At 39.4% G+C, this 9,597-nt stretch overlaps 1 pseudogene; it reads left to right on the top strand.

Annotated features, from left to right (window-relative positions):
• Nucleotides 1-5,367: 5,367 nt before the first annotated feature.
• On the top strand, nucleotides 5,368-9,408 carry LOC118366023 (calreticulin-like; annotated as a pseudogene).
• Nucleotides 9,409-9,597: the final 189 nt, after the last annotated feature.

Genomic DNA, 9,597 nt, shown 5'->3' with positions numbered 1-9,597 from the left:
AAATGCACTGTACTTGGTCTGAGTATTCCACGAATATGAACTACATTTTTAAGACGAGTAACATTTGAGTTCCCTACACTTTTTTTGATCTAGAATTATTGATTTACTTGATTTAAGTTATATAACATCTTAAACCTCCCCTACACTTTTTTTTAATCTAGAATTATTGATTTACTTGATTTAAGTTATATAACATCTTAAACCTAAAAAATACTTGTTACTCATTGATAATCAGTGTCCAATTTGCCTTTTAAATAACTATCATAAGCTAATAGCGCTTGTCAAATCAAATGTATTTATATAGCCCTTCTTACATTAGCTGATATCTCAAAGTGCTGTACAGAAACCCAGCCTCAAACCACAAACAGCAAGAAATGCAGGTGTAGAAGCACGGTGTCTAGGAAAAACTCCCTAGAAAGGCCAAAACCTAGGAAGAAACCTAGAGAGGAACCAGGCTATGAGGGGTGGCCAGTCCTCTTCTGGCTCTGCCAGGTGGAGATTATAACAGAACATGGCCAAGATGTTCAAATGTTCATAAATGACCAGCATGGTCAAATAATAATAATCACATTAGTTGTCGAGGGTGCAGCAAGTCAGCACCTCAGGAGTAAATGTCAGTTGGCTTTTCATAGCCGATCATTAAGAGTATCTCTACCACTCCTGTCTCTATAGAGTTGAAAGCAGCATATCTGGGACAGGTAACATGTCCGGTGAACAGGTCAGGATTTCATAGCCGCAGGCAGAACAGTTGAAACTGGAGCAGCAGCACGGCCAGGTGGACTGGGGACAGCAAGGAGTCCTCATGCCAGGTAGTCCTGAGGCATGGTCCCAAGGCTCAGGTCCTCCGAGAGAGAGAAAGAGAGAATTAAAGAGAGCATACTTAAATTCACACAGGACACCGGATAAGACATGATAACACACTGACCCTAGCCCCCCGACACATAAACTGCTGCAGCATAAATACTGGAGGCCGAGACAGGAGGGGTCAGGAGACACTGTGGCCCCATCCGATGTTACCCCCGGACAGGGCCAAACAGGAAGGATATAACCCCACCCATATGTTCGTCAAAAGAGAGATCAGGATCCAGAGAAACGCCAAGGTCCTTCACAGTTTTATTTGAGACGACTGTACAACCATTAAGATTAATTGTCAAATTCAACAGAAGATCTCTTTGTTTCTTGGGACCTAGAACAAGCATCTCTGTTTTGTCCGAGTTTAAAAGTAGAACATTTGCAGCCATCCACTTCCTTATGTCTGAAACACAGACTTCTAGCGAGGGCAATTTTTTCTGGCTTCACCATGTTTCATTGAAATGCACAGCTGTGTGTCATCCGCATAGCAGTGAAAGTTAATATTATGTTTTTCGAATGACATCCCCAAGAGGTAAAATATATAGTGAAAATAATAGTGGTCCTAAAACGGAACCTTGAGGAACACCGAAATTTACAGTTGATTTGTCATAGGACAAACCATTCACAGAGACAAACTGATATCTTTCCGACATATAAGATCTAAACCAGGCCAGAACTTATCCTTGCTAAACGATTAAGGGCTGTTTTGGATGCCATTATAGAGGAGACCCAGTCAGGGTTTATTAAAAACTCTATGGAGGTAAAATAGTGACTTAATTATACAAGCATGTATGTAAAATATGAGTTTATGAAAAATAGACTAGTAATCTAGAATAATGTCAGACTGATATTAGAGATCATAGATTACTCAAATGTGTTTTCTGATGAGAGTTTTATACGATTTTAGGATTTTTAGAAAGCCTTTGATACAGTAGAACATGACATTTTATGCCATTAAAAAATGTGGCTTTGGAGAGCTACTGTATTTTGTACAATTATTAAAACTCTGTATATATATGATAATATCTCGATCAAATTGAAAGCATGTTCCTCTCCAAGGTTTGAATTAATTCAGGGTACAGACAAGGGTGTCCTATTTCACCTGATCTCTTTCTATTAGCCACACAGTTTATTACTTCTCATATCAAGACAAGTGTTTTAAAGGGTATTTATATTGCAGACAGGGAGATTATTAGTCAGTTAGCACCCTCTTCTTAAATTATTCATCTCAGATTCCAACTGTGCTTAATGGGATTCATTCATTATCTAAAGCATCTGTTATGTTGCCAGTTAAAAACTGTGATATGCCCTCAATCTCTGACACCCCAGTTAAGGATACAGTCTTATCTGGGAATTATGATAACTAATAATGAAAAAGCTAGATGCTTACTGAACTTTAACCCTATCACAGAGAACTCTAAATAAACTTAATCACTGGATACAAAGGATTTATCTCTGAATGGTAGAATATTGCTCAGAAAGAATGAGGATATTTCCAGGCTCACTTATGTTGCTTTATCATTACATGTCGAAAATCAGATTAGCAAGATACTTTTTTATTTTGTATGGAAGAACAGGACACATTATATCAAAAACATCTGTCATTATGAATACTTGTGAAGAGGGTGGTCTCAATTTTCTTGATTTTCCCTCTTGAATAACACTTTAAAGATTAATTGGATTAAGCAATTCCTGAAGAATCCTACCTCTATATGAAATTTTATCTCTCAGTATGTTTTTTCTCATTTAGGTGGCCTCAAATTTCTACAGTACTGAAAAAATACCAACAAATTTATTTAATTTCCATAAACAATTCCTTTTAGCATGGTCTTTGATCTACAAGCACAATTTTTCTCCCCACAAATATTTTATCTGCAACTATGGAGATATATTATACAAAGGCAAGTCCTTGTTTTTTTAATAATGTTTCCCGAAACAATATTATATTGGTGATTCAACTCCTCAATGGTATTTATTTAATTATGCTGAATTTTTAGCTTTCATAAAATACTGATCATTCCAAAGGAATTTGCTGTAGTTTTTGATTTTTTGATTGATTTTTTATTTCACCTTTATTTAACCAGGTAGGCCAGTTGAGAACAAGTTCTCATTTGCAACTGCGACCTGGCCAAGATAAAGCATAGCAGTGTGAACAGACAACATAGAGTTACACATGGAGTAAACAATTAACAAGTCAATAACACAGTAGAAAAAAAGAGTCTATATACATTGTGAGCAAAAGGCATGAGGAGGTAGGCGAATAATTACAATTTTGCAGATTAACACTGGAGTGATAAATGATCAGATGGTCATGTACAGGTAAAGATATTGGTGTGCAAAAGAGCAGAAAAGTAAATAAATATAAACAGCATGGGGATGAGGTAGGTAAAATTGGGTGGGCTATTTACCGATAGACTATGTACAGCTGCAGCGATCGGTTAGCTGCTCAGATAGCAGATGTTTGAAGTTGGTGAGGGAGATAAAAGTCTCCAACTTCAGCGATTTTTGCAATTCGTTCCAGTCACAGGCAGCAGAGAACTGGAACGGAAGGCGGCCAAATGAGGTGTTGGCTTTAGGGATGATCAGTGAGATACACCTGCTGGAGCGCATGCTACGGGTGGGTGTTGCCATCGTGACCAGTGAACTGAGATAAGGCGGAGCTTTGCCTAGCATGGACTTGTAGATGACCTGGAGCCAGTGGGTCTGGCGACGAATATGTAGCGAGGGCAAGCTGACTAGAGCATATAGGTCGCAGTGGTGGGTGGTATAAGGTGCTTTAGTAACAAAACGGATGGCACTGTGATAAACTGCATCCAGTTTGCTGAGTAGAGTATTGGAAGCTATTTTGTAGATGACATCGCCGAAGTCGAGGATCGGTAGGATAGTCAGTTTTACTAGGGTAAGCTTGCCGGTGTGAGTGAAGGAGGCTTTGTTGCGGAATAGAAAGCCGACTCTAGATTTGATTTTAGATTGGAGATGTTTGATATGAGTCTGGAAGGAGAGTTTACAGTCTAGCCAGACACCTAGGTACTTATAGATGTCCACATATTCTAGGAACCATCCAGGGTGGTGATGCTAGTCGGGCGTGCGGGTGTAGGCAGCGAACGGTTGAAAAGCATGCATTTGGTTTTACTAGCGTTTAAGAGCAGTTGGAGGCCACGAAAGGAGTGTTGTATGGCATTGAAGCTCGTTTGGAGGTTAGATAGCACAGTGTCCAAGGATGGGCCGGAGGTATACAGAATGGTGTCGTCTGCGTAGAGGTGGATCAGGGAATCGCCCGCAGCAAGAGCAACATCATTGATATATACAGAGAAAATAGTCGGCCCGAGAATTGAACCCTGTGGCACCCCCACAGAGACTGCCAGAGGACCGGACAGCATGCCCTCCGATTTGACACACTGAATTCTGTCTGCAAAGTAGTTGGTGAATCAGGCAAGGCAGTCATTAGAAAAACCGAGGCTACTGAGTCTGCCGATAAGAATATGGTGATTGACAGAGTCGAAAGCCTTGGCAAGGTCGATGAAGACGGCTGCACAGTACTGTCTTTTATCGATGGCGGTTATGATATCGTTTAGTACCTTGAGCATGGCTGAGGTGCACCCGTGACCGGCTCGGAAACCAGATTGCACACTGGAGAAGGTACGGTGGGATTCGAGATGCAATCCCCTCTGGAGTTATTGTACTTTTTAGGGATGTAGCCAAATCTATCCCCTCTTCTTTACCTTTACTTGATCCAGCTGACAGCAAGCAATATAGATTTCTCTCCTTCTGTTTTGAACAACATTAGGAAAATATATGCTCTATTTCAATGTGATGTTGTTTCAGTCCCATACCTCATGTCTTTCTAGAATGGCCTTTCTTTTTTTTGGTCTCTTTCTCAGAAATGTCTTTTAACTAATGAGATTAAAGATATTTATCCTAAATTAATCCATAAGTGCTACACTACTAAACATTATCTTAAAAAGTTGTTTTTTTTAAGAAAGAAAAAAAGATGTTTTTTATACCTCCTGTAATTAACAACTGCTTTACATTTATTTTGGTATTGCTCTTATACCTGGAAGCTGTGGCAAGATATTATAAGATTTGTTTTAGATCAAATACATGCAAATATTTCCCTTCTACTTGAAAATGTGATATTTGGTTTACAAAGTATATTAACGTATATGCAAAGCCTTTCTTCTTAAGTAACCTCATTGTTATTTTAGCTAAAATCCATATTCATAAATGTACATTTGAGTCAAAAGCCTCTTATTTTTTTTATGAAATTGAACAAAAATATGAACACAATTTCTTCTCAAAACAAAAAAGCAATCAAAACGTTGAACGTTCGTAAGTTTCACAAGGTCTTTAAATAATGTATTGTCTTTATTCCCCTGACCATTGTTTGTATACTATGTTCTATACTCCGTTTGTTTTTCTATATTGTATATTTTAAATCGCTTTACAAAAAAAAAAAAAAAACTACTACCAGAATCACAGAAGGTGCACATGATTTATCGCAGCTGGCGGGTGTGTGGCGTGTTTTTTTTCTACCCATTCTACTGCATTCGTGCAAACCCCGCTCTCTCTCTCACCCGGGGCGCCGTGCGAGAGATAAAGACCACCTACCCATTCCGCTACTGAGGGGCGTTTGTGAAGCAAACGCGTGGTCAGCTGGCATTGGCTGAAACGATTTGTCCCATGCTTTTTTCAATTAATTCGATTGGTTAAAGGTTGTTACGCTTCTTCCTGTAGCTGCTATCCAATGAAAACCAGACATCTGTTCGGAAACGAGAGACCATCAGCAGCGTTTTGGGGCTTGCAGTAAGTACAGCATTTGAGGTCAGTATTTTGACCAATATAGCATGTAACTAGCCATAGCTAGTTTTACTGCTAGATTTAGTGTCTATAAAATGTATGTTATTTATTTACTTTGTTAATTACATTTTCTATTTTAGAGGGTGTTTTTTTTAGCAAGCTGAAATGACAACCCTGTCGATGGTTTTGATGGCCGTATCGATCGCATCACTATTTGCTGAGTCCTCCATTTATTTCCGAGAACAATTTGAAGATGGGGGTAAGTTCTGAATAAAATACTGAACCTGCCTGTTTTTTTTGGGGGGGGGTCGGCATTTGAAATGTGGTGATTGGACTACATGTCATGTTGGATGAGTGTCACAGAGACACAATTTCATAGCCTGTTCAATTTATGCAATATCAGCTTGACATGCTGAAAATGTAATTCACGTTTAGCTGACATGTTCTGATTTAGTGATTACTCATCCAAAAGACCAATGGGTTGCATGCACTCCCTCTGCTCTTTTCCCAGATTAACTACACAGGTACATGGCCCTTGCCGAGTGGCTCTGCCCTCATTACTCAGGTGACTTACTTACACCTGACTTTTGAATAACATTTTGCAGATGCCTGGAAAAGCTGATGGGTGGAATCTAAACACAAGTCAGACTGTGGGGAGTTTGTTCTCACTGCTGGGAAATTCTATGGCGACGTTGACAAAGACAAAGGTACCTCTGCCATTTTGCCATTTAGGCTCCAGCAATAGAATCTGGTGTCTTGCTGTTTATCAATAGGTTGACACTTGATATGAGTATTTCTTGAACGATTTAAACATTTCAGGCCTTCAAACCAGCCACAATGCTCGCTTTTACTCTGCATCCTCCCGCTTTGAGGCCGTCAGCAACAAAGATCAGCCACTGGTAATCCAGTTTACTGTGAAACATGAACAGAACATTGACTGTGGTGGAGGCTACCTCAAGTGTTTCCCAGCTGATCTCAACCAGGAGGAAATGCATGGAGAATCCACAAACAACATCATGTTTGGTAAGTATAAACATCCTATATGTAACTGGGAACATTGGAGAGTAGGTTATGACTCATTTGTCACATTCCTTTTCTGTTTTGAGAGTCACCTAGGTATTGTTCCCCGTGTTAGTCTCACTGTCTTGATTTGCCTGGCTACTTTACACCACATACTATTGGCAGTGTCTAGTTAAATTCCTGTGTTTGTGTTTTGGCTGTCTTAGGTCCAGACATCTGTGGTCCAGGCACTAAAAGTGCTGAGAAGCCCTTTTGTCCATAAGCAATTCTGCTATATTTTCTAGTCAATGGTAACAGTTGTATTTATCTATGAGCTTCACCATCCTATCTGTTGAACATTTTTGCTATCCCACCTTTTTTCTCAGTATGTTTTAAAAGTATTGCCCCCCCCCAAGAAGATAAAGGACCCTGATGCTGAGAAGCCAGATGACTGGGATGAGCGAGAACATTGATGATCCTGAAGACAAGAAACCAGAGGTATGTTAACAAGACATCAAAGAATGCATGAGAACACCATTTCATTTTCTGTAGAAAATGCAGGTGACATTATTAAGCCACTGTTTCCTTTAGGACTGGGATGTGGCTGAGAACATCTTGACCCTGATGCCAAGAAGCCTGATGACTGGAACGATGAGATGGATGGTGAATGGAGCCTCCCATGGTCACGGACCCTGACTATAAGGTAGGCCTTCACGGTCGTTTGTACTCATGGCCACAAGGATTTGGTGTGAATGTACTACACTTGGTGAAATGTAGTCTTGCCATTTTAACTAATTTGCCTATTTATTTGGACACATAGTGGGGGAAAAAGTACTTTTGCACAGGGAACTAAGCACTTTCTGACATTGTTTTTCCCAGGGGGAGTGGAAGCCCAAACAGATTGACAATCATGCCTACAAGGGGAAATGGGTGAACCCTGAAATTGACAACCCTGACAACATTGCTGACCTTGAAATATGCCAGCATGGGGGTGATTGGGTATGTGGCAGGTATAGTGACTGACTCTAATCCTTGATTAATGTAACATGGTGTTTAACTTAGATTTTATTATAAGTCAAAAGAATAGTATAAGTGAATGTTTATTTACATCTTGACCAATGACCCTTTATCATTTTATATATATTTTTTTATTATTTTTGGACAATTTTCTCAATGTCCCAAAGCTTGCAGAAGAAGTAGGGAATGAGACATGGGGTGCAACAAAGGTAAGTCGGTCTCCTTTTTTTGTGTGATATACCATCAACTTTACCAGTTATGTTTAGATTGAGTTGTCGTTATAATATGCCCTCTCTAAAAGGTGATGTGTGCATCGTCTCCTACCCTGTCAATATTATTATGATTTTTTTATATAGATTTTTGCTGTCTACACAGGACCCTGAAAAGATGACGGACAGTCAGGAAGAGGAGAGAAACTGGATGCAGAAGAGATTAATAAAAAGGAGGGAGAAGAGGATGAAGAACCTCACTCTAAACACAAAGTTGAGTTGTAAACCGGAACTTCTGAAAAGGAACCCTGTCTACTATGATCCATTGGCGCAAGGCTGAAGATGGGGCTTTGTTGGCCTTTCCGTTAATGATTGATGCTTCTCCCCCAAAACAAGTGATGGAGGCAAAACAATAGCTTCCCATAAGGGAAGGGGTGAAAACTAAGGACAGCAATTAGTTATGTTTCCATGTTGTGTTGATAATCTATAGGAGTTGAGATTTGGTTGAAGATTTATTGTTAGATTTGAGTTTAAATTTTGTTTTAGCAGTGACATGCCAGTAATTGTTTTTGAAAGTGAAGTTTACAACAATTTGAATTTTATCTCTGAAAACAATGTTCTTCTGCTAACTACATTGTTAAGTATATTGACCATCTCAAATTTCCTGACAATGTTTACCTCAATGCATTTTTTGGGGGGCGGCAGGGTAGCCTAGTGGTTAGAGCGTTGGACTAGTAACCGAAAGGTTGCAAGTTCAAATCCTCGCGCTGACAAGGTACAAATCTGTCGTTCTGAACAGGCAGTTAACCCACTGTTCCTAGGCCGTCATTGAAAATAAGAATTTGTTTTAGGTCAAATTAAAACATACTTTTTTTTTTTTTTTTTTTTAAGTCATTTAGCAGACGCTCTTATCCAGAGCGACTTACAAATTGGTGCATTCACCTTCTGACATCCAGTGGAACAGCCACTTTACAATAGTAAACCCAATTTAAATGCATTTATTTTTTAATCTGATACATTTTGGCTGAGTCTGTGCTACTTGATGTCTGGTAGGTGCTTGTACCCCAAACATGTATATGGCATTAGGATGGTGTATCTCTCAACTGTTTTGGATATGGTGTGAAAGTCTACTGATCCTTTTCTGTAGATTATTTAAAGTACTCATGGGGTCACTCTGTATTGGGTAGGCAGTTTTCACTAACTACTCCAGCTACCTTAAATCAAATGCACCTAGTTTCTAAATTGAAAATAACAGCTGACTGCATACATACAGCTGCTAAAATATTCTAAAGCAGGAGGGTCTGATGCCTGACCATTGCTATGTTCATCTTGGGGGAAATGTTTTTTAATTTTTTTCCCCCTCTGGTTTTTAATGTCAATGTTTCTGCACTGCTCTTGTCCCAATGCTGATTGGAAGTTGGCCCTGTTAAAAATTTTAGACTATGTATGGGAGGATGTTTTCATTTTTTTGTATAAGGAAGAAGTTCTTATACAGATTACTCTCCAATAATGCAACATAAAGGAAGTGACTCAATTTATTGTTTTTGTCTCGTTCTTATATTCTATAACGCTCACCGCGTGTGTCGCGTAATTTGAGGGTACTCTACCTTTCCGTGGATAAGTTTGCAGCGTTGCAAACAACCATTATTACACTGGCATTAAACTCGTTGACATTTACACCAGCGCACTGCTGCAGACAGTCGCGGGGGCAGCGCCATCTGAC

The sequence above is a fragment of the Oncorhynchus keta genome, chromosome 1 (assembly GCF_023373465.1).
Source record: "Oncorhynchus keta strain PuntledgeMale-10-30-2019 chromosome 1, Oket_V2, whole genome shotgun sequence".
In the NCBI taxonomy this organism is placed as follows: domain Eukaryota; kingdom Metazoa; phylum Chordata; class Actinopteri; order Salmoniformes; family Salmonidae; genus Oncorhynchus; species Oncorhynchus keta.
This window is presented reverse-complemented; position numbering and strand designations above follow the sequence as displayed.